This window comes from Pinus tabuliformis, chromosome 7 (genome assembly GCF_031772625.1).
Source record: "Pinus tabuliformis cultivar Carrire ecotype Pingquan chromosome 7, CPIR1, whole genome shotgun sequence".
In the NCBI taxonomy this organism is placed as follows: domain Eukaryota; kingdom Viridiplantae; phylum Streptophyta; class Pinopsida; order Pinales; family Pinaceae; genus Pinus; species Pinus tabuliformis.
Window position 1 is genome coordinate 16,165,468 of NC_142293.1, and position 25,243 is coordinate 16,190,710.

Below are 25,243 nucleotides of genomic sequence, written 5' to 3' on the forward strand. Positions count from 1 at the left end.
AACACAGAGTAGGTTGGTCCCAAATTAGTAAGTATGGAATAAATAAGGCTACCATCTTCTTTCTTAACCTTAACACCTTCCAAGAGAAGACTGAGGGTCTTGAACCTGGACAAAAAATCTTCAATTGAAGAAAAATTATTGGGGTCCAACATAAGAAACTCATTTTCGAGTTGATGGGCTCTAATTTTATTTTTAATTCCAAAAACTTTATTGAGTTATTTGATTGCTTCATCAGGGGTATCAAGTTCTGCAATATAGAATCTAAGGTCTGCTGATATAGACATCCCTATCAACCCACGTGCTTGATCTTGCATATTTTCCCATTTGGCTTTCTTATTTTCATCTTTAGGTTTAGACTCTTGGCTTGAGACTATTCTATAAATACTTTTACTTGTAAGTAAATCCTCCACGTAGGACACCCATTTAAAGTAGTTGGTGTTGTCAAGAATAACTTGGCATGGACTTTCCATTTTAACAGAAATTGAAGTTGTAGATGCTGAAACTAAGTGTTCCAATGGAAAGATCTCAAAAACTCAGGTCGATTAAAGAAATATGGCTTTCAAAACGACTTCTGGATGAAGAAGTTATGGATTTTTGAAGAAAAATTGTTGAAGATGCCGTCGAAGTACGTGAATGTGCGGAAGTGAATGATAATGTTATATTTAAAAAAAAACCCCCCCCATTTCCAAACTTAATCTAATTAGATCACTTTGAAAAAAATTTATGTGACCTACTTTTATAAATGAGTGAAAACCACTTTTACAATGGTGCTTTATGCGCTACCCACTAAATTGTAACTTAAATAAAAGATAAAGAGACTTTAGAATTATAAGTGACTCACTTTTTATAATGGGTGAGAACATTCTTACATAAAGTAACTTTAAAACATAAGTTACATGTGCTTTTTGAAAAAGTAACTCAACAAAAAGAGATACTTGAACCCAAGACATCTATTCTCATAAAGTAACTTTGGACCAAGTGAGCTAGATTAAAAGGTTAGTAATTTTTGGAAAAGATGAAGCAATTTTTTTATTATTTTTTTTTACCTTTTTTCTTTTTAGTCACTGAATCTTTGGAGTTTGTTCTTACTTGAAAAATTCATTTTTTCCTACAAAACAAAAAACCACACAACCCAACACGAACATGCAAAAAAAATCAAACCTTATGGCTTAAAGTTAGCTTTCACCAGAAACTAAATATTTTCCTCAATGTTCCTGATTTTCCAAGATCACAATAAGGCGCGACAAAAAAGAGCATATGCATGAGAAGAATCCTTCCATTCTATTTTTGATTTGCCTAGATCACACAGCGTCATGGGGCAAAGAGCATATGTAGAAATGAAAGGTATAGATCCAGTAATAAAAAATAGAGAAATAAATAAACTGAAATAACCAAAGAGATAAATAACTAAATTGCAAATAAAGATTGTATACCTCCAGATCTTAAAAATGACATAGCTAGGGCTACTAGAAACATTTTCACGTGAAACGAAAGGGGTTACTTACTAGAATAGATGCTCCTAACACAATAAAGAAGTCCTCTCAGCCCGAAAGCGGTTAGAAATAGTATATCTAGGAAACAATAGTCGGATGCAGTTGTACCGAATTTGGATTTGGATCACCAATAGATTCCCTCAAATAGCTCTGATACCATGTAGGAATTTGCAGGGTAAGTTCCTTAGATAGAAAACCAAAGGAAACCACTCAAAAACAGATCATAGATCAGTACACAAATATTCTTGATGTGGTTAAAACCCTCAAAGAGGGAAATACTCCATGGCCTGAGCCAATGCAACCACTTTAGAAAATTTATTAATGTAAAAGAAAGAAAATTTACATAAGCTTCTCTCATGAATGGTCACCTTACAAATGAACCTCCATGCTCTTTAAATAGAGATCATGGACCAATCGGGTGTTAAGCCATGAATCAAGTGTTGATAATACCGAGGGGAGAATGAACCATCAGATCACTTCATGTCTAGAACATATCGTGGCTGTCAAATTGTAAGTTACAAAACGTACATACTAAAGAAACACACTTTACCTAAATATACACTAGACCAAGTTATACTTAACTATTTCCTATGTTGAATTGAGGCTTCTGTGATCCATATCGGTTTATGAGAGATTTTTCAGCATAAATCACAAGATCTATCATTTGTCGACGCGTTTCGAACCAACCAATGTGGTTCATCATCATATCTTAACAAGGAGGGAGGACTAATCTAGGTGGATATTGGTGGCCACCTACCTATTCCAACTAGACCTCCATTTGGTTTCATCTCTTTCCTTGTTTATTGTAGTATTTACTAATTTTAGCATTTTTTCGGGTTGTGAACTTCTGGAGAAATTTTTACCCCCTAAACAGTGTTTTTATGAGTTCTGTAGCAAGCCCATAGCTGTAGGAAAGGTCTTGTCACAAATACTATAGTATTGTAAGAGATCTTCCCAAAAATGTATCATATGCGCCAAACGGAGGTAATATGACCAAGTTACGACCCTGGGAAGTTGGCTGCCCAACTAACCCCAACGAGGCCTACAAAATCTTTCTGTTCCATCTCCTGGCGTTAGGGTTTTGGTTGTTTAGGGTTTTTCCCTTATTGTTCAATAATAAATAGGCCCTTGAGCCCATCTAGTTTATTTTCATTCTTTTTGTAAGCATATTTCAATATTTGATATTAATGAAATGAAGTGTTATTTCTGCTGCATCTCTTTATTTATGGTTATATCTATAATTTTTTGCATTCTTGTTTAAGTTTAGATCGCAAGCTCACCTGGAGGAAGCAGACATAGAGATTAGCAGTGAAAAATCCTTATGGGAGCTCATAAATAAGATAAATAAAATATAATGTTAAATCACTTTTAAAACTAATTGAGAGACCAAATGTGTTGATTAATTGGAAGAATTGTATTTGTTCGAGGTCTATTATTACAATGTTAAATCATTTGAATGAAGAGATGGTAGACCACGTGAAGACTACCATGTTGCACCTCAGGACAAAAGTATCAGAAGAAAATTTGAAATAAACTTACGATATAACGTTGTTTGAAGATGCCAAAGTACGAAATGACCAGAGGTGAAAGGAAATGTTGCAGAGGAAAATTAAATTGAAATTCAAATATTTAGAGGTTCTGAGATCTCGAGATAAAAGTAATTTTTGGAAGAGCTATCTTGTAAGTTCTTTAATTTATGAAAGTTACAATAAACTAAGACCCAAGACAACTGTCAGATAACTAGGCCATATCAAAATCTCGGGGAGGAAAACCTTGGGGGAAATAATTCTCATAGCATTTTGAATAATATGTTCCAATATTTCAATTCCAAGACTTAAAGCTGTTAAACCTAATTCAACTTAACAATAATGATTTGTTCCCTTAGTTCCCTTTTAGAACATTTTAAGGTTTTTTTTTTTTTGGATTTAACTTCCTTTTTGTCTTATTATTAAAATCTTAAGGTGATTTAGAAAAAACTAAGGGTCCCCATTATTATTATGACTTAAAAGAAAAATGGGGGGTTGTTGTTTTCCACAACACCAAGGTACTATTCAGCCTCATTGGCACCAAAGTAATGCTTATGGTCTCTTGAGGTGACTCTACCAGGATATTGACCAGGATTCCTGGCCGTGGAGCAACACTAGGGAATGATATTAAAATCTTGGTATATTTACTATTCTTTTCCCCTATCGAAATAATTAAGGTGTGACTAGTCTTATGTTAATGTGTTTGAAGCAAGTAAGGAAAATAACATGCTATATATTTATCTGGGATAAGTAGAAAAGTTGGGGTGATCTTCGTGGAAAATCAATGCTTCCTAAAAGGCTGAGACCTTGCACTTAAAGGTAAAACATAAATAGAGAAGTTGGATTTCTACCAATGTGTCTCCAAGTGTTGTCGCTACGACAAACACCCTCCAAAATTTTACTTACACTTGAATTTTGGAGCTCACTGACGATGTTCTGATCTGTCGTTCCATGGTTACTTCGTTTCATTGTTGAAATTGTAGCAAGAAAAAGCTTCATTTGACTACTGCCTTAATAAAATGGAGAAAATTTGATTTTCCACATCAGCAGGATGACTTGGATGGCAGTTAGCTAGAGTGACATGACCTTGTCTAGTAGTTAATTCAGTAAATTTGAGTTTGTAGGCTAGAAGTAGAGTTGTGCATGAGTTGATTACTAAGATATAGCAATCTAGTTGAGTTATTTTTATTTGAGTTGTAGTCATTAGTTGAGTAAGTTGAAGGTTAGTTGACTAGTTGTCATTGTTGTTAACTCACTAATCTCTCAATCAACTAGTTAGTCAACTAAAAATAGACACAATCATGACGTAATTCGAATTGCCTAGTTGAGTGGATGGAAAATTACCATTTTTATTTATAATTGTATATTTTTGAGTGTATAGTGCTTTTGCATTGATCAGGTTATCAATTCCCCTTGGATTTGCACAAGGAAATAGGGAATTTCCCTATTTATTAGGAGCATAATTCCTCCAGGATTGCGTAAGGAAATAAGAGGTTAGATGAGTCTTGAATTGGCTAAGTGTTAGCCAGAGCAAGTTAGGAGGTAGGAGAATAGTTTTATAGTACAGGGTGCGCTCTAGAGTTTAAGAAAGACATTATAATTGTTTCTCTTTCTCATCTGAATCAATGCAAAGCAGTGGAGGAGTTTTTCCTAGTTGGGTTCCCCTGTAAAATCATTATGTTCCTTGTGTTTTTATGCTTGCATGTCATTGTATGTGTTTCTATAATTTGTTTTCCTTTCTGCAAAATAATAGAAGAAATTTGTGTCACATGATTTCAGTTTGATTTCATTAGCAATATGAAATTTCTTGTAATTTCTACATGGTATTAGAGCCTTAGAAGACTACATAGAAGCCCTGTTCCATATTTTTTTCTCAGAGAAATTTTGATTTGCAGATTTTTTGGTGCAGATTCTCTTTAGTACAAGAAAAATGTCTTTGAATGGATTGAGGTTGGAGTATGCATTGGAGGGAACCCCAATTTTTTGTGCTTGGAAAGACATGATGAAAGTTGTCCTGGATGATAATGCAGTATGGGAATATAAACAAACTAATATTCCAAAACCAACAACATTATATGAAATTGAACTTGCTCGGTGGTATAAAGAAAAAGTGAGATCCAGGAGGATTATTCTGGTGGGTGTTAGAGATCATGTGGTTTCAAACATTCATGGAAAGGAAAATCCTTCTAAAATGTGGAAAGCTCTCATAGATCTATTCTAGAGAAGTAGTGATGCAAGGAAATTGGCATTGAGTGATAAACTAAGGAGAATTCGAATGTACAAAAGTGAAACCATTCCTCAACTTGTGAACTTATCACTCCTTGGCCTTCAGAAATCATGGCACAACTATCAAGATTCAATTAATGGAAGAGACAAGCTACAAGAATGGGAGAGACTTTGTTCTGATTTGGTGCAGGAGGATATCAGAAGAAACACTAGAGATGGTGTCACATTCGTTCCATATGAGGAAGAAGATTATTCTCTAGTTGACATAGGAAAGAATGCTAAAGGTATGAAGGCCCAAGGTGAGGCATAATCCAACCAGAAGAATGGAAATAGAAAGGATCTCAATAAAATAAAATGTTTTCATTGCCATGAATACAAACATTATGCCACCAAGTGTCTGTAGAAGAAATCCAGCAAGGAGACTGCAGCAAGAGCAGGAGGAGATTCTCTCGCATGTCAATTTGAGTTATATTTCACCCTCTTTGCTTGCATAGCAAGCACAGTAAGGGGGAGTGTGGTAAGTATATTTTCGTACCTCATATCATATGACAAGAAAAAAGGAATTATTTAGTAGCCTAGAGGAGAAGGATCTCAAATTACACATGAAAGTAGGAGATGATGGGAGGTATATAAGTACCAAAGGAATTGGTACTGTCACCTTTAAGAGGGGATTCAGGCTCTCATCTTCACTTGAAAAATGTAATTTATGTTCTTGGGATGAAGAAAAAATTAATTTTTGTCGCTGTATTGGAGGATAGAGGTTATGATGTGGTGTTCAGTAAGGGAAAATATTTTTTGAAGCATGTTGTTATTTTACAAGTGAAATAGATTGGAGTTAGAGTGAAAAATATCTACACGCTAGAGTTATATTTCACCATGCATGCATCTATACCTCCAAGAGTCAGGTGGGGCAATTTAGAGCCTTAGTCTCAGAGTTGCAAAGATTTGGGTAGAGTTGAGAGGAGAGCAGTAGAATTCATAGTATACTCTTCTCATGGATCATTACCCTTGATATAGGGGCCCACACTATTCAGTAGAAGACAGATCAATGTCAGTTGATGTAGTCAGATTTGAGCAACAGTTTCAGACTAGTTGCAATCAGATGTTCAAAAGAATAGAGCAATATTGATAGTAGTGCAGGAGACACAATGCATAATCAACAATAGTGCAGTTTTCCTAGTAGACAGTGCAAAGACTAGTTGTCGTTATAGACTCAGGAGGCAGTTGCAGCTCAGAGACAGAGTTGATTCAGTATTTTGTATGCTTCTCAGTTGCAGTTGTTGCAGTAGCAAAAAAAACAATGATAGGGAGTTGTGTTACACTACATTCCTACAAGAGAAGGAATGGGGATGTGTAGAACCCTTTTATTACGAAGAGGGAGTGTTGAAATTGTAGCAATAAAATGCTTCATTTGACTAGTTCCTTATACAAATGGAGAAAATTCGATTTTCTACATCAACATGATGACTTGGATTGTCGTTGACTAGAGTGCCATGGATTTATCTACTAGCTAAGTCAGTAAATTTGAGTTTGTAAGCTAGAAGTAGAGTTGTGCATCAGTTGATTGCTAAGATCTAGTAATATAGTTGAGTTATTTTTAGTTGAACTCAACTAATTGAGTTATAGTCATTAGTTCAGTCAGTTGAAGGTTAGTTGAGTAGTTATGATTGTTGTTAACTCACTAATATCTCAATTAAAAGCCAATTAGCTAAAAATAGACCCAATCATGCATGGAATTCGAATTTCCTAGTTGAGTGGATGGAAAAGATACATTTGTATTTATAATTTTATATTGTTGAGTGTACAATGCTTTTTCACTGAGTAGGTGATCGATTCCCCTTGGATTTGCACAAGGAAATAAGGAATTTACCTATTTTTTAGGAGCTTAATTTCTCTAGGATTTCACATGGAAATAGGAAGTTGGCTGAGTGCTCAATTGGTTAAGTGTTGGCCAAAACAAGTCAGGAAGCAGGAAAACTATTTTACATTGCAGGGTGTGCTTCAGAGTTGAAGAAAGACATTGTGATTTTTTCTCTTTCTCATATGAATTAATGCAAAGCAGCAGAGGGGTTTTACCTAGTTGGGTTCCCCTATAAAATCATTGTGTTCCTTATGTTTTGATGGTTGCATGTTATTGCATGTATTTCTATCATGTGTTTTCCTTTTAGAGAAATTTTGATTTGCAGAGTTTTTGGTGGAGATTCTCTTTAGTGCAAGAAAAATGTCTTTGAATGGATTGAGGTTGGAGTATGCATTGGAGGGAACCTCAATTTTTTGTGCTCAAAAATACAGGATGGAAGTTGTCCTAGATGATAATGGAGTATGGGAATATAAACAAACTAATATTCCAAAACCAACAACATTAGGTGCAAAAGCACTTGGTCGGTGGAAGAAAGACACAATGAGATCCAAGAGGATTATTCTGGGGGGTGTCATAGATCATGTGGTTTCAACATTTCATGGAAAGGAGAATCCTTCTACAATGTGGAAAACTCTCATAGATCTATTCTAGAGAAGTAGTGATGTGAGGAAATTGGCATTGAGAGATAAACTAAGGAGAATTCGAATGTACAAAAATGAAACCATTCCTCAACTTGTGAACTTATCACTCCTTGGCCTTCAGAATCATGGAACAACTATCAAGATTCAATTAATGGAAGAGACAAGCTACTAGAATGGGAGAGACATTGTTTTGATTTGGTGCATGAGGAGATCAAAAGAAACACTAGAGATGGTGTCACATCCATTCCATATGAGGAAGAAGATTATTCTCTAGTTGGAATAGGAAAGAAGGATAAAGGCATGGAGGCCCAAGGTGAGGCATAATCCAACCAGAAGAATGGAAACAGAAAGGACCTCAGCAAAATAAAATTTTTTCATTGCCATGAATACAAACATTATGCTACCAAGTCTCTACAGAAGGAATCTAGCAAGGAGACTACACCAAGAGCAAGAGGAGATTCTCTCGCATCTTAATTTGAGTTAGATTTCACCCTTTTTGCTTTCATAGCAATCATAGTAAGAGGGAGTGAGTGGTAACTAGATTTTGGTTCCTCATATCATATGAAAAGAAAAAAAGAATTATTTAGTAGCCTAGAGGAGAAGGATCTCAAATTACACATAGAAGTTGGAGATGATGGGAGGTATAGTACCAAAGGAATTGATATTGTCAACTTTAAGAGGGGAGTCAAGCTCTCAACTTCACTTGAATAATGTAATTTATGTGCCTGGGCTGAAGAAAAAATTAATTTTTGTAGCTATATTAGAGGACAGAGGTTATGATGTGCTGTTCAGTAAGGGAAAATATTTTTTGAAGCATGTTGTTATTTTACAAGTGAAACAGAATAGAGTTAGAGTGAAAAATTTCTACACACTAGAGGTATATTTCACCATGTGTGCATCTCTACCTCCAGGAGTGAGGTGCAGCAATGTAGAGCCTTAGTCCCAGAGTTGCAAAGACTTGGGAAGAGTCCATAAGAGAGCAATTGAATTCATAGTATACTCTTCTCATGGATCATTACCATTGCTATAGGGGCGCACATTATTCCATAGAAGAAAGATCAATGTGAGTTAATGCAGTCATATTTGAGAGACAATTGGAGAGTAGCTGCAATCATATGTACATGAGCATAAAGAAATATTGATAGTAATGCAGGAGGCACAATGCATAATCAACAATAGTGAAATTTTCCTAGTAGACGGTGCAAAGAATAGTCATCATTAGAGACTCAGGAGACAGTTGTAGCTCAGAGACACAGTTGATTCAATATTTTTTATGCTTCTCAGTTGCAGTTGTTGCAGTAGCAACAAAGACAATGATAGGGAGTTGTGTTATAGTACATTCCTACAGGAGAAGGATTGGGGTTGTGCATAACCCTTTTATTTCGAAGAGGGAGTGTTGAAATTGTAGAAAGAAAATGCTTCATTTGACTAGTGCCTTAGACAAATGGAGAAAATTCGATTTTCTACATCAGCATGATGACTTGGATTGTCATTAGCTAGAGTGCCATAGCCTTATCTACTAGTTAAGTCAATAAATTTGAGTTTGTAATCTAGAAGTAGAGTTGTGCATGAGTTGATTACTAAGATCTAGTAATCTAGTTGAGTTATTGTTATTTGAACTCAGTTAACTGAGCTCTAGTCATTAGTTGAGTCAGTTGAAGGTCAGTTGTGTAGTTATGACTGTTGTTAACTCAGTAATCTCTCAATTAAAAGCCAATTAGCTAAAAATAGACCCAATCATGCATGGAATTTGAATTTCCTAGTTGCTGTTAGGACCTCATATTGTCTCTTTTTGACCATACATTTTGCTAGGATGTCATCCTTTTTTCAACTTATATTTAAAGTCCTTGTTATTGCCTTAACCCAATTATTCCAAAGGTACACAATATTTCTTCTCATCACCATACGTTTAATTATTTTACATATAATTATGCTATCTTCATTTGATAATCATTGAATTGATAGTTTCTGAACGGTTAAAGAATAATGTGCAGTCCACGTTGTTGAAACTATCTGAAGATTGGAAGATTACTTCTACAGTTGTTGAAATAATAGGAACGACATGCAAATCTCGTGGCTGAACAGTTGTGATTTGTAGTCTAGATTTCACAGCAACAGAAGAAGATCATTGAAGGAGCTGCTACACTGGATGTAATGACCATGATTTAAAGATAGCATTACTGTAACAGCATTTTGTTGATGGGAAAACTGATTTCCCTATTTTTGTATAAAGGGTTAAAATAGGACTTACAATGTAATCTATTGTAATAGATGTCTCCTCTTTAAAAAGAGGAGACATCTACATTAGAGGGGGATGAACAGACTGCGGGAAAGGTCTAGTTGAAGGAACAAAACTAGAATCCTTTTTGTAACATGAAATATTGATGGATGAATAAAATCTTGTTCTGAACATTTCTTTCTAGTTCTTGTCTCCTGGGGGATCTTGTGAGAAGGACAGGGCTCGCATTCATCACAAGATTCACCCGGTATATTTCTGTAGTGCGTTGAGTGTGTATTTTGTCCATGCCTTGTTAACAGTACTATTTACTGAATATTGTTTTCACATTATTGTTGAAACTCTATTTTCTTTCCAATTGATTGCTGCATTATTTAGTTTAATCATAGTTCATTCATGAGTGTTTCATTGGCAATTGAGTTTACAGAGTGAGTTGGCAGTGTGGTAATCAGAAACAGGTGCTGAAGATTCCCGCTCTTGGAATAGGGTCCTATTCTCTGTTACAGCATAGCTAGTGCTTTCCTTTGCATATTAATTCTTTTTCATTAGATTACTCATTTAATGAAAATAAGCTTTCTTTGGTAGCTGTCTCCAATAGATTGTTTTTGTTGTAACTCAGAGTGGAGCTTTAGTGTGCTTAAGCAAGGTGTGACTAGTTTTTACTACATCTTTTATTGCTTTTAAGATTGAGTACATATAGTACATAGTTACCTTTGAAATAAATAGACTTCCCTGGGTTGACAATTTATGTAGCACTTGGTTGTTTGAATTAATTAAGCAATTAAAGTGACCAACATATTGAAATGTTTCCGAGGAAGGCAATCATAGATTTTAAAAGCAATTATGATTTTCTTTTAGATATGCAGGATGCATGAGAGGACGCAAGAAAACTAACCCTACAGGTGGTAAGGGCAAAGGAAGAGGAGGAAGAAAAACTTTTATTGATGAGATTATTTCAAAAGCTGAAACTTCTCGGAGGCTAAGCTCTCGGAGGCCATAGACTCAGCACTCTCTCCAAACGGACTATGAAACAGAGGAAGTAGTGGGACCTGAAAGGGTTGAAGAGGTAGTAGAACATACTAAGGAACTAGTAGAAGACATTGAAGAACCAATAGAAGATATTGAAGTTGAGGAACCAGTTTAGGACATTGAGAGTCCAACAGAAAGCCCTAAAGACCGGGCAAGTGCAACAGGGGAACAACCAATGGATGGAAACAATGAAGGACTCTTTGGTGGCGGACATGGAGGAGGAGAAGGAAGAGGTGAGAACTCTCTCTCCACCTTGGAATTCCCTATTGGGGAACTTCCCAGAGGAGCAACTCCTATGAAGAACATCCCACTCTCAACATTACCTAACTTCCATGGTTTATCCTCTGAAGAACCTAATGAGTTTCTTTTCGAGTTTGATATATTGTGTAGAAGTTATGATTATGTTACTAATGCCCAAAAATTGAATTTATTTCCAACAACATTGAAAGGAAATGCACTAAGATTGTTTATGAGCCTGGGAGGTCATGTGATCACAACATGGGAACAGATGAAGGAGAAATTTCTAGCCCAATATCAAGACTATTGCCAGACGAGAGAGAAAAGGGAGGAACTATTCAAGATGGTTCAGAAGGAGGACGAAAATCTGGAGGACCTTGTGGAAAGACTCCAGTATAATCTGCAGAGATTTGATCACCCCAATGTAAGTAAAGATATTCTTAAGACAATATTATTGAAAGGGGTAAGGGATGATTGTTTAGATATGCTAAATATGCTTGGTAAGGGGGATATATCTAAAGAATTGTATGATGAAATCATCAACCTCTGCAAGAGATGTTCAAGAGGAGCTGCAAATAGATCAAAAAGCAGGGATAATACTTATTCAAGAGTCCAAAAATCAGCCAGTGGGGGAATCAACAAGAACCAAAATAGGTAATTTACTTGAAGAATTTAAATCTGAAATGTTAAGCTCTTTTGCTTCACAAATTGATACCTTGTAGGTTAATAGGAAACAAGCAGAGGTAGAAGCTGCTTTGGCTGTCTTCTGTCCTAAATGCAGAGAAAAACATCCACTAAGGGAATGCCCATTGGACAAGGTACCAATTTGCACCATTTGTGAGAAGGACCATGAAACTCAACAAGGCCCTTCTTTACCAGGGATAAAAGCAGCGTTGCAACCAACTGAGGAGGAAGCTAAAACAGTTTATTTGCTGACACAGAGGAGGCAATGGAAACCACGAGGACAAGGTACGAACTCTAATATGGAATTTAATCATTGGAATAATTATCCTTCTTTTAATTAAGAAAACTACCTGCCCTTCAACCAAATACAATACCCACCCTTTAATCAAATGAATTTCCCACCCATGCAACCAACCCCTCCCTTTGTAGACCCTGCAATGTGGACTCCTTGGCCTCCGCAACAATCTTATTTTAATCAATGGAACCCAAACTGGAGGGCTCAACAAATTCCGTTCCCAAACCAATTTCCTCAGTTTCAGCAACAACTCTCTCTCTCGTCAAGTGCTCCACCGAACAATCAGACAATGAAACCCCAATTGCCTGTACAACCAAACCCTAACCCTAATAATAATAAAACTGTGCAAGTCATCGATATTCAGAACCTGCCTACATCTCCTGTGCAGTGTAGTGATATTCATTTACGATCCGGGAGAGTAGTTGAGCCAATTATTGATGATATTACCTCTTCGGACTCTGACAAAGAAGAGAGAGAAAAGAATAATTTACCTAATAAGGGTGTTGAAACAGTTGAGCCACCCTCTAATAAAATTTCTGAAACAGTAGAGCCACCATTTCCCGAGCAGCTAGCTCTCACTAATACACCTAAGTCGCCTGCTTTTAATCTTCTAGGGGAATTTCAGAATCTTTATGTTAAAATTCCACTTTTACAAGCACTCAGAGATGTACCAATTTATGCCAGAACCGTCAAAGACATTTGCATCAAGAAACCTGGTAGGAAAGCTAAAGATCCCCTTACAGTTCATGTGATGGGTGATCTAGTTGCTTTAAGGTCGGGAAAAACTCTTCCTGTAAAATATGGTGATCCAAGCCATCCTACGGTCACAGTACAGGTTGGAAAAACTATTGTTTCATGAGTTCTGGTAGACTTAGATGCTACTATAAATATTATGACCCTTGAAACTGCACAAATATTACAGTTGAAAAAAGTAATCAAAGCGACACCAACCATCGTGGAATTAGTTGACCGTTCCACAATCAAACCAGAAGGGGATATTGAAGACCTGATCATTTCAGTTGAATCCTAGAACTACCCAGCTGACTTTGTTGTATTACAGACTAAGACAAAGTTGGGGGGACATCCTCTGATTTTGGGGAGACCCTGGCTGGCTACAGCAGATGCCTTTACCAGCTGTAGATCAGGTTCAATGACAATTTCTAATGGATGTGAACCAAGCAGCTTACTCTTTACCCTCATGCTACACCTATGATTAACAATGATGAATCTGTATGGTTAGACTATCAGGATAATGACACTCAACCCATTTTGACCATTGGACAAACCTTAACTCTTAAAGACACCACGGAAGATGAAGTAATTAGTATTTTTATTTCTGAACCTTCCTCGGTCACTTATGAAACATATAATCAGTTAACTGCAATTTTGGAACCTGAAACCCAGGAAAATCTTAAACCTGAAAATTTACCTCAAACATCAACTGCCATTTTCTCTAAAAGCATAACAGTAGAAATCAAACCTGGCAAAACATTGAAAATAAACCCAATTTATCAGATGCTGAAACACAACAGCTAATGAAGTTTCTTCGTTAAAAAAAGGAAGCATTCGCATGGGACTACATAGACATGAAGGGGATCTCTCCTGAATTATGTACTCATCATATATATATTAAGGAGGGGTGTCGACCAGTCTATCAACCCCAGCGGCAAATGAATCCCAATTTGAGGGAAATTGTTAAGGAACAACTTTAAAAATTGCTTAATGCAGGGTTTATATACCCCATATCTGACAGTGAATGGGTTTCTCCATTGGTGATAGTACCTAACAAAAACAGGAAATGGAGAGTGTGTGTAGATTATAGAGCCTTAAATAAAGCCACTCAAAAAGATCATTTCCCCTTGCCATTCATTGATCAGGTGCTAGACAACTTGTCAGGAAAGAGATTATTTTCCTTTTTAGATGGTTTTAGTGGACATAACCAAATCAAAATTGCACCCCAATACCAAGACAAGACCACTTTTACTAATCCCTAGGGAAATTTTGCCTATAGAGTTCTCCCATTTGGACTATGTAATGCTCCAGCAACATTTCAAAGAGCAGTGATAGGAATCTTTTCTGATATGTTTAATGACTATATGGAGATATTTATGGATGACTTTACTCCTTATGGTGTGACTTTTGAAGATGCATTACAAAACCTTGATAAAGTACTTAAACGATGTATACAAGCTCATCTTTCCTTGAGTACTGAAAAATGTCATATGATGATGAACGAAGGAATTGTACTGGGACACTTCATTTCATTCCTAGGGATTCAAGTAGATCCATCCAAAGTATAGGTAATTCAGACTCTTCCTATCCCTAAAACACAAATTGATGTAAGAATTTTTTTAGGACATGCTGGATATTAAAGAAGATTTATCAAATGTTTTTCTAAAATAGCTTCTCCTCTGTTTGTGTTACTTATGAAAAATGTTGAATTTAAGTGGACTGATGCCTGTCAGAAAGCATTTGATGAACTTAAGCATCAGTTGTCTACAACTCCTATTCTAAGGGGACCTGATTGGGCACTTCCCTTTCATATATCCTCTGATGCTTCGGATACTGCAATTGGAGCTGTCTTGGGACAAGAAGAAAATAATCTTCCTTATGCTATCTATTTCATTAGTAAGAATATGACCCCTGCTGAGCTTAATTACACAGTTACCGAAAAGGAATTTTTAGCAGTCATTTATGCTATTAATAAATTTTGACATTACATTACTGGTTATCCTACTTTTGTTCATACTGACCACTCGACTATTAAGTATTTAATGAACAAATCTGTCACAAATGCTCGAGTTACCAGGTGGTTATTGTTATTACAAGAATTTGATATTACAATTGTAGATCGACCAGGTAAAGAAAATGTAGTTGCTGATTTCCTTTCTCGGATAAAAACTGATGATAATACTCTAGTAGATGATTCCTTTCCTAATGAATACTTGTTTGCAATATTTGCTCACTCACCTTGGTATGCAGACATTGCCAATCATTTGGTTGCAGGGAAGATACCATCACACCTATCACACCGGGAGAAAAGAAAGATCATTCAACAAAGTGCTACTATAGCTGGATAAGTGGGTGTATTTTTCATACAGGACTTGATCAGGAAATTCGAATATGTATTAGAGAAGATGAGGTTTATGATATACTGAAGGCTTGTCATGATGGCCCTTGTGGAGGGCATTTTGCTAATAAGAGAACAACACATAAAATTCTCATGATGGGTTATCATTGGCCCTCACTTTTCAAGGACACAAAGAAATATGTCAGGGCCTATGATAGCTGTTAGAGAATGGGTCAACCTAATCATAGAGATGAAATGCCACTAAACCCACAGGTAATACTTGAACCCTTTCAAAGATGGGCTCTGGACTTTATAAGACCCATCAATCCTCCATCTGATAGAGGGAAAAGTTCCCCTAGGGATTTTTGGGTTTAAACCCTAGCAGATTGAAATTTATATATTCAAAGAAACATGCATTCATACAACCATTATGCTATTGTAAGCAAAGTCTATGATAAGGGTACGTACCTTTGGTCCTACGTTTGAGAAGGCCTTTAGGGTCCAAACGCTTCTTGGAGTTCCCTTCTTCTCTTTTGTCCTGCAATGAAGCTTTATTTAGATTTCTGAAATCAATGCATAAGCAGATCTCACCTGTCTTGTTTCATACGGGCACCAAGTTAGATATCAGCAGGATGACTTGGATGGCAGTTAGCTAGAGTGACATGACCTTGTCTACTAGTTAATTCAGTAAATTTGAGTTTGTAGGCTAGAAGTAGAGTTGTGCATGAGTTGATTACTAAGATATAGCAATCTAGTTGAGTTATTTTTATTTGAGTTGTAGTCATTAGTTGAGTAAGTTGAAGGTTAGTTGACTAGTTGTCATTGTTGTTAACTCACTAATCTCTCAATCAACTAGTTAGTCAACTAAAAATAGACACAATCATGACGTAATTCGAATTGCCTAGTTGAGTGGATGGAAAATTACCATTTTTATTTATAATTGTATATTTTTGAGTGTATAGTGCTTTTGCATTGATCAGGTTATCAATTCCCCTTGGATTTGCACAAGGAAATAGGGAATTTCCCTATTTATTAGGAGCATAATTCCTCGAGGATTGCGTAAGGAAATAAGAGGTTAGATGAGTCTTGAATTGGCTAAGTGTTAGCCAGAGCAAGTTAGGAGGTAGGAGATTAGTTTTATAGTACAGGGTGCGCTCTAGAGTTTAAGAAAGACATTATAATTGTTTCTCTTTCCCATCTGAATCAATGCAAAGCAGTGGAGGAGTTTTTCCTAATTGGGTTCCCCTGTAAAATCATTATGTTCCTTGTGTTTTTATGCTTGCATGTCATTGTATGTGTTTCTATAATTTGTTTTCCTTTCTGCAAAATAATAGAAGAAATTTGTGTCACATGATTTCAGTTTGATTTCATTAGCAATATGAAATTTCTTGTAATTTCTACATGGTATTAGAGCCTTAGAAGACTACATAGAAGCCCTGTTCCATATTTTTTTCTCAGAGAAATTTTGATTTGCAGATTTTTTGGTGCAGATTCTCTTTAGTACAAGAAAAATGTCTTTGAATGGATTGAGGTTGGAGTATGCATTGGAGGGAACCGCAATTTTTTGTGCTTGGAAGACATGATGAAAGTTGTCCTGGATGATAATGCAGTATGGGAATATAAACAAACTAATATTCCAAAACCAACAACATTATATGAAATTGAACTTGCTCGGTGGTATAAAGAAAAAGTGAGATCCAGGAGGATTATTCTGGTGGGTGTTAGAGATCATTTGGTTTCAAATATTCATGGAAAGGAGAATCCTTCTAAAATGTGGAAAGCTCTCATAGATCTATTCTAGAGAAGTAGTGATGCGAGGAAATTGGCATTGAGTGATAAACTAAGGAGAATTCGAATGTACAAAAGTGAAACCATTCCTCAACTTGTGAACTTATCACTCCTTGGCCTTCAAAAATCATGGCACAACTATCAAGATTCAATTAATGGAAGAGACAAGCTACAAGAATGGGAGAGAATTTGTTCTGATTTGGTGCAGGAGGATATCAGAAGAAACACTAGAGATGGTGTCACATTCGTTCCATATGAGGAAGAAGATTATTCTCTAGTTGACATAGGAAAGAAGGCTAAAGGTATGAAGGCCCAAGGTGAGGCATAATCCAACCAGAAGAATGGAAATAGAAAGGATCTCAATAAAATAAAATGTTTTCATTGCCATGAATACAAACATTATGCTACCAAGTGTCTGCAGAAGAAATCCAGCAAGGAGACTGCAGCAAGAGCAGGAGGAGATTCTCTCGCATGTCAATTTGAGTTATATTTCACCCTCTTTGCTTGCATAGCAAGCACAGTAAGGGGGAGTGTGGTAAGTATATTTTCGTACCTCATATCATATGACAAGGAAATAGAGGAGAAGGATTTACACTTAGGTAGCTTTAAGAATTTTCATCTTCTATTTCACTCAGTAAGTTGTTGCTGGAGTTTGCTCATATTTTGGTAAGGTGCAATTTGAGCCTTAAAACAGAGTTCAGATGTTCAAAAGAATAGAGCAATATTGATAGTAGTGCAGGAGACACAATGCATAATTAGTGCTAAGTCCATTGTTGATACTCTTGGATTTGCACAAGGAAATAAGGAATTTACCTATTTTTTAGGAGCTTAATTTCTCTAGGATTTCACATGGAAAGAAGTTGGCTGAGTGCTCAATTGGTTAAGTGTTGGCCAAAACAAGTCAGGAGAAAACTATTTTACATTGCAGGGTGTGCTTCAGAGTTGAAGAAAGACATTGTGATTTTTTCTCTTTCTCATATGAATTAATGCAAAGCAGCAGAGGGGTTTTACCTAGTTGGGTTCCCCTATAAAATCATTGTGCTCCTTATGTTTTGATGGTTGCATGTTATTGCATATATTTCTATCATGTGTTTTCCTTTTAGAGAAATTTTGATTTGCAGAGTTTTTGGTGTAGATTCTCTTTAGTGCAAGAAAAATGTCTTTGAATGGATTGAGGTTGGAGTATGCATTGAGAGCACAAAAATACAGGATGGAAGTTGTCCTAGATGATAATGGAGTATGGGAATATAAACAAACTAATATTCCAAAACCAGCAACATTAGGTGCAAAAGCACTTGGTCGGTGGAAGAAAGACACAATGAGATCTAAGAGGATTATTCTGGGGGGTGTCATAGATCATGTGGTTTCAACATTTCATGGAAAGGAGAATCCTTCTACAATGTGGAAAACTCTCATAGATCTATTCTAGAGAAGTAGTGATGTGAGGAAATTTGCATTGAGAGATAAACTAAGGAGAATTCGAATGTACAAAAATGAAACCATTCCTCAACTTGTGAACTTATCACTCCTTGGCCTTCAGAATCATGGAACAACTATCAAGATTCAATTAATGGAAGAGACAAGCTACTAGAATGGGAGAGACATTGTTTTGATTTGGTGCATGAGGAGATCAAAAGAAACACTAGAGATGGTGTCACATCCATTCCATATGAGGAAGAAGATTATTCTCTAGTTGGAATAGGAAAGAAGGATAAAGGCATGGAGGCCCAAGGTGAGGCATAATCCAACCAGAAGAATGGAAACAGAAAGGACCTCAGCAAAATAAAATGTTTTCATTGCCATGAATACAAACATTATGCTACCAAGTCTCTACAGAAGGAATCTAGCAAGGAGACTACACCAAGAGCAGGAGGAGATTCTCTCGCATCTTAATTTGAGTTAGATTTCACCCTTTTTGCTTTCATAGCAATCATAGTAAGAGGGAGTGAGTGGTAACTAGATTTTGGTTCCTCATATCATATGAAAAGAAAAAAAGAATTATTTAGTAGCCTAGAGGAGAAGGATCTCAAATTACACATAGAAGTTGGAGATGATGGGAGGTATAGTACCAAAGGAATTGATATTGTCAGCTTTAAGAGGGGAGTCAAGCTCTCAACTTCACTTGAATAATGTAATTTATGTGCCTGGGCTGAAGAAAAAATTAATTTTTGTAGCTATATTAGAGGACAGAGGTTATGATGTGGTGTTCAGTAAGGGAAAATATTTTTTGAAGCATGTTGTTATTTTACAAGTGAAACAGAATAGAGTTAGAGTGAAAAATTTCTACACACTAGAGGTATATTTCACCATGCTTGCATCTCTACCTCCAGGAGTGAGGTGCGGCAATGTAGAGCCTTAGTCCCAGAGTTGCAAAGACTTGGGAAGAGTCCATAGGAGAGCAATTGAATTCATAGTATACTCTTCTCATGGATCATTACCATTGCTATAGGGGCGCACATTATTCCATAGAAGAAAGATCAATGTGAGTTAATGCAGTCAGATTTGAGAGACAATTGGAGAGTAGTTGCAATCATATGTACAGGAGCATAGAGAAATATTGATAGTAATGCAGGAGGCACAATGCATAATCAACAATAGTGAAATTTTCCTAGTAGACGGTGCAAAGAATAGTCATCATTAGAGACTCAGGAGACAGTTGTAGCTCAGAAACACAGTTGATTCAATATTTTTTATGCTTCTCAGTTGCAGTTGTTGCAGTAGCAACAAAGACAATGATAGGGAGTTGTGTTATAGTACATTCCTACAGGAGAAGGATTGGGGTTGTGCATAACCCTTTTATTTCGAAGAGGGAGTGTTGAAATTGTAGAAAGAAAATGCTTCATTTGACTAGTGCCTTAGATAAATGGAGAAAATTCGATTTTCTACATCAGCATGATGACTTGGATTGTCATTAGCTAGAGTGCCATAGCCTTATCTACTAGTTAAGTCAATAAATTTGAGTTTGTAATCTAGAAGTAGAGTTGTGCATGAGTTGATTACTAAGATCTAGTAATCTAGTTGAGTTATTGTTAGTTGAACTCAGTTAACTGAGCTCTAGTCATTAGTTGAGTCAGTTGAAGGTCAGTTGTGTAGTTATGATTGTTGTTAACTCAGTAATCTTTCAATTAAAAGCCAATTAGCTAAAAATAGACCCAATCATGCATGGAATTTGAATTTCCTAGTTGCTGTTAGGACCTCATATTGTCTCTTTTTGACCATACATTTTGCTAGGATGTCATCCTTTTTCAACTTATATTTAAAGTCCTTGTTATTGTTTTAACCCAATTATTCCAAAGGTACACAATATTTCTTCTCATCACCATACGTTTAATTATTTTACATATAATTATGCTATCTTCATTTGATAATCATTGAATTGATAGTTTATGAACGGTTAAAGAATGATGTGCAGTCCACGTTGTTGAAACTATCTGAATATTGCAATATTACTTCTACAGTTGCTGAAATAATAGGAACGACATGCAAATCTCGTGGCTGAACAGTTGTGATTTGTAGTCTAGATTTCACAGCAACAGAAGAAGATCACTGAAGGAGCTGCTACACTGGATGTAATGACCATGATTTAAAGATAGCATTACTGTAACAGCATTTTGTTGATGGGAAAACTGATTTCCCTATTTTTGTATAAAGGGTTAAAATAGGACTTACAATGTAATCTATTGTAATAGATGTTCTACATTAGAGGGGGATGAACATACTGCGGGAAAGGTCTAGTTGAAGGAACAAAACTGGAATCCTTTTTGTAACATGACATATTGATGGATGAATAAAATCTTGTTCTGAACATTTCTTTCTAGTTCTTGTCTCCTGGGGGATCTTGTGAGAAGGACAGGGCTCGCATTCATCACAAGATTCACCCGGTATATTTCTGTAGTGTGTATTTTATCCATGCGTTGTTAACAGTACTATTTACTGAATATTGTTTTCACATTATTGTTGAAACTCTATTTTCTTTCCAATTGATTGTTGCATTATTTAGTTTAATCATAGTTCATTCATGAGTGTTTCATTGGCAATTGAGTTTACAGAGTGAGTTGGCAGCGTGGTAATCAGAAACAGGTGCTGAAGATTCCCGCTCTTGGAATAGGGTCCTATTCTCTGTTACAGCATAGCTAGTGCTTTCCTTTGCATATTAATTCTTTTTCATTAGATTACTCATTTAATGAAAATAAGCTTTCTTTGGTAGCTGTCTCCAATAGATTGTTTTTGTTGTAACTCAGAGTGGAGCTTTAGTGTGCTTAAGCAAGGTGTGACTAGTTTTTACTACAACTTTTATTGCTTTTAAGATTGAGTACATATAGTACATAGTTACCTTTGAAATAAATAGACTTCCCTGGGTTGACAATTTATGTAGCACTTGGTTGTTTGAATTAATTAAGCAATTAAAGTGACCAACATATTGAAACGTTGCCGAGGAAGGCAATCATAGATTTTAAAAGCAATTATGATTTTCTTTTAGATATGCAGGATGCATGAGAGGACGCAAGAAAACTAACCCTACAGGTGGTAAGGGCAAAGGAAGAGGGGGAAGAAAAACTTTTATTGATGAGATTATTTCAAAAGCTGAAACTTCTCAGAGGCTAAGCTCTCGGAGGCCATAGACTCAACACTCTCTCCAAACGGACTATGAAACAGAGGAAGTAGTGGGACCTGAAAGGGTTGAAGAGGTTCAAGAACATACTAAGGAACTTCAAGACATTGAAGAACCAATAGAATATATTAAGTTGAGGAACCAGTTTAGGACATTGAGAGTCCAACAGAAAGCCCTAAAGACCGGGCAAGTGCAACAGGGGAACAACCAATGGATGGAAACAGTGAAGGACTCTTTGGTGGCGGACATGGAGGAGGAGAAGGAAGAGGTGAGAACTCTCTCTCCACCTTGGAATTCCCTATTGGGGAACTTCCCAGAGGAGCAACTCCTATGAAGAACATCCCACTCTCAACATTACCTAACTTCCATGGTTTATCCTCTGAAGAACCTAATGAGTTTCTTTTCGAGTTTGATATATTGTGTAGAAGTTATGATTATGTTACTAATGCCAAAAATTGAATTTATTTCCAACAACATTGAAAGGAAATGCACTAAGATTGTTTATGAGCCTGGGAGGTAATGTGATCACAACATGGGAACAGATGAAGGAGAAGTTTCTAGCCCAATATCAAGACTATTGCCGGACGAAAATCTGGGGGACCTTGTGGAAAGACTCCAGTATAATCTGCAGAGATTTGATCACCCCAATGTAAGTAAAGATATTCTTAAGACAATATTATTGAAAGGGGTAAGGGATGATTGTTTAGATATGCTAAATATGCTTGGTAAGGGGGATATATCTAAAGAATTGTATGATGAAATCGTCAACCTCTGCAAGAGATGTTCAAGAGGAGCTGCAAATAGATCAAAAAGCAGGGATAATACTTATTCAAGAGTCCAAAAATCAGCGAGTGGGGGATCAACAAGAACCAAAATAGGTAATTTACTTGAAGAATTTAAAACTGAAATGTTAAGCTCTTTTGCTTCACAAATTGATACCTTGTAGGTTAATAGGAAACAAGCAGAGGTAGAAGCTGCTTTGGCTGTCTTCTGTCCTAAATGCAAAGAAAAACATCCACTAAGGGAATGCCCATTGGACAAGGTACCAATTTTCACCATTTGTGAGAAGGACCATGAAACTCAACAAGGCCCTTCTTTACCAGGGATAAAAGCAGCGTTGCAACCAACTGAGGAGGAAGCTAAAATAGTTTATTTGCTGACACAGAGGAGGCAATGGAAACCACGAGGACAAGGTACGAACTCTAATATGGAATTTAATCATTGGAATAATTATCCTTCTTTTAATTAAGAAAACTACCCGCCCTTCAACCAAATACAATACCCACCCTTTAATCAAATGAATTTCCCACCCATGCAACCAACCCCTCCCTTTGTAGACCCTGCAATGTGGACTCCTTGGCCTCCGCAACAATCTTATTTTAATCAATGGAACCCAAACTAGAGAGCTCAACAAATTCCGTTCCCAAACCAATTTCCTCAGTTTCAGCAACAACTCTCTCTCTCATCAAGTGCTCCACCGAACAATCAGACAATGAAACCCCAATTGCCTGTACAACCAAACCCTAACCCTAATAATAATAAAACTGTGCAAGTCATCGATATTCAGAACCTGCCTACATCTCCTGTGCAGTGTAGTGATATTCATTTACGATCTGGGAGAGTAGTTGAGCCAATTATTGATGATATTACCTCTTCGGACACTGACAAAGAAGAGAGAGAAAAGAATAATTTACCTAATAAGGGTGTTGAAACAGTTGAGCCACCCTCTAATAAAATTGCTGAAACAGTAGAGCCACCATTTCCTGAGCAGCTAGCTCTCACTAATACACCTAAGCCGCCTGCTTTTAATCTTCTAGGGGAATTTCAGAATCTTTATGTTAAAATTCCACTTTTACAAGCACTCAGAGATGTACCAATTTATGCCAGAACCGTCAAAGACATTTGCATCAAGAAACCTGGTAGGAAAGCTAAAGATCCCCTTACAGTTCATGTGATGGGTGATCTAGCTGCTTTAATGTCGGGAAAAACTCCTCCTGTAAAATATGGTGATCCAAGCCATCCTACGGTCACAGTACAGGTTGGAAAAACTATTGTTTCATGAGTTCTGGTAGACTTAGATGCTACTATAAATATTATGACCCTTGAAACTGCACAAATATTACAGTTGAAAAAAGTAATCAAAGCGACACCAACCATCGTGGAATTAGTTGACCATTCCACAATCAAACCAGAAGTGGCTATTGAAGACCTGATCATTTCAGTTGAATCCTGGAACTACCTAGCTGACTTTGTTGTATTACAGACTAATACAAAGTTGGGGGGACATCCTCTGATTTTGGGGAGACCCTGGCTGGCTACAACAGATGCCTTTACCAGCTGTAGATCAGGTTCAATGACAATTTCTAATGGATGTGAACCAAGCAGCTTACTCTTTACCCTCATGCTACACCTATGATTAAAAATGATGAATCTTTATGGTTAGACTATCAGGATAATGACACTCAACCCATTTTGACCATTGGACAAACCTTAACTCTTAAAGACACCACGGAAGATGAAGTAATTAGTATTTTTATTTCTGAACCTTCCTCGGTCACTTCTGAAACATATAATCAGTTAACTTCAATTTTGGAATCTGAAACCCAGGAAAAGCTTAAACCTGAAAATTTACCTCAAACATCAACTGCCATTTTCTCTAAAAGCATAACAGTAGAAATCAAACCTGGCAAAACATTGAAAATAAACCCCAATTTATCAGATGCTGAAACACAACAGCTAATGAAGTTTCTTCGTGAAAAAAAGGAAGCATTCGCATGGGACTACATAGACATGAAGGGGATCTCTCCTGAATTATGTACTCATCATATATATATTAAGGAGGGGTGTCGACCAGTCTATCAACCCCAGCGGCAAATGAATCCCAATTTGAGGGAAATTGTTAAGGAACAACTTTAAAAATTGCTTAATGCAGGGTTTATATACCCCATATCTGACAGTGAATGGGTTTCTCCATTGGTGATAGTACCTAAGAAAAACAGGAAATGGAGAGTGTGTGTAGATTATAGAGCCTTAAATAAAGCCACTCAAAAAGATCATTTCCCCTTGCCATTCATTGATCAGGTGCTAGACATCTTGTCAGGAAAGAGATTATTTTCCTTTTTAGATGGTTTTAGTGGACATAACCAAATCAAAATTGCACCCCAATACCAAGACAAGACCACTTTTATTAATCCCTAGGGAAATTTTGCCTATAGATTTCTCCCATTTGGACTATGTAATGCTCCAGCAACATTTCAAAGAGAAGTGATAGGAATCTTTTCTGATATGTTTAATGACTATATGGAGATATTTATGGATGACTTTACTCCTTATGGTGTGACTTTTGAAGATGCATTACAAAACCTTGATAAAGTACTTAAACGATGTATACAAGCTCATCTTTCCTTTAGTACTGAAAAATGTCATATGATGATGAACGAAGGAATTGTACTGGGACACTTCATTTCATTCCTAGGGATTCAAGTAGATCCATCCAAAGTATAGGTAATTCAGACTCTTCCTATCCCTAAAACACAAATTGATGT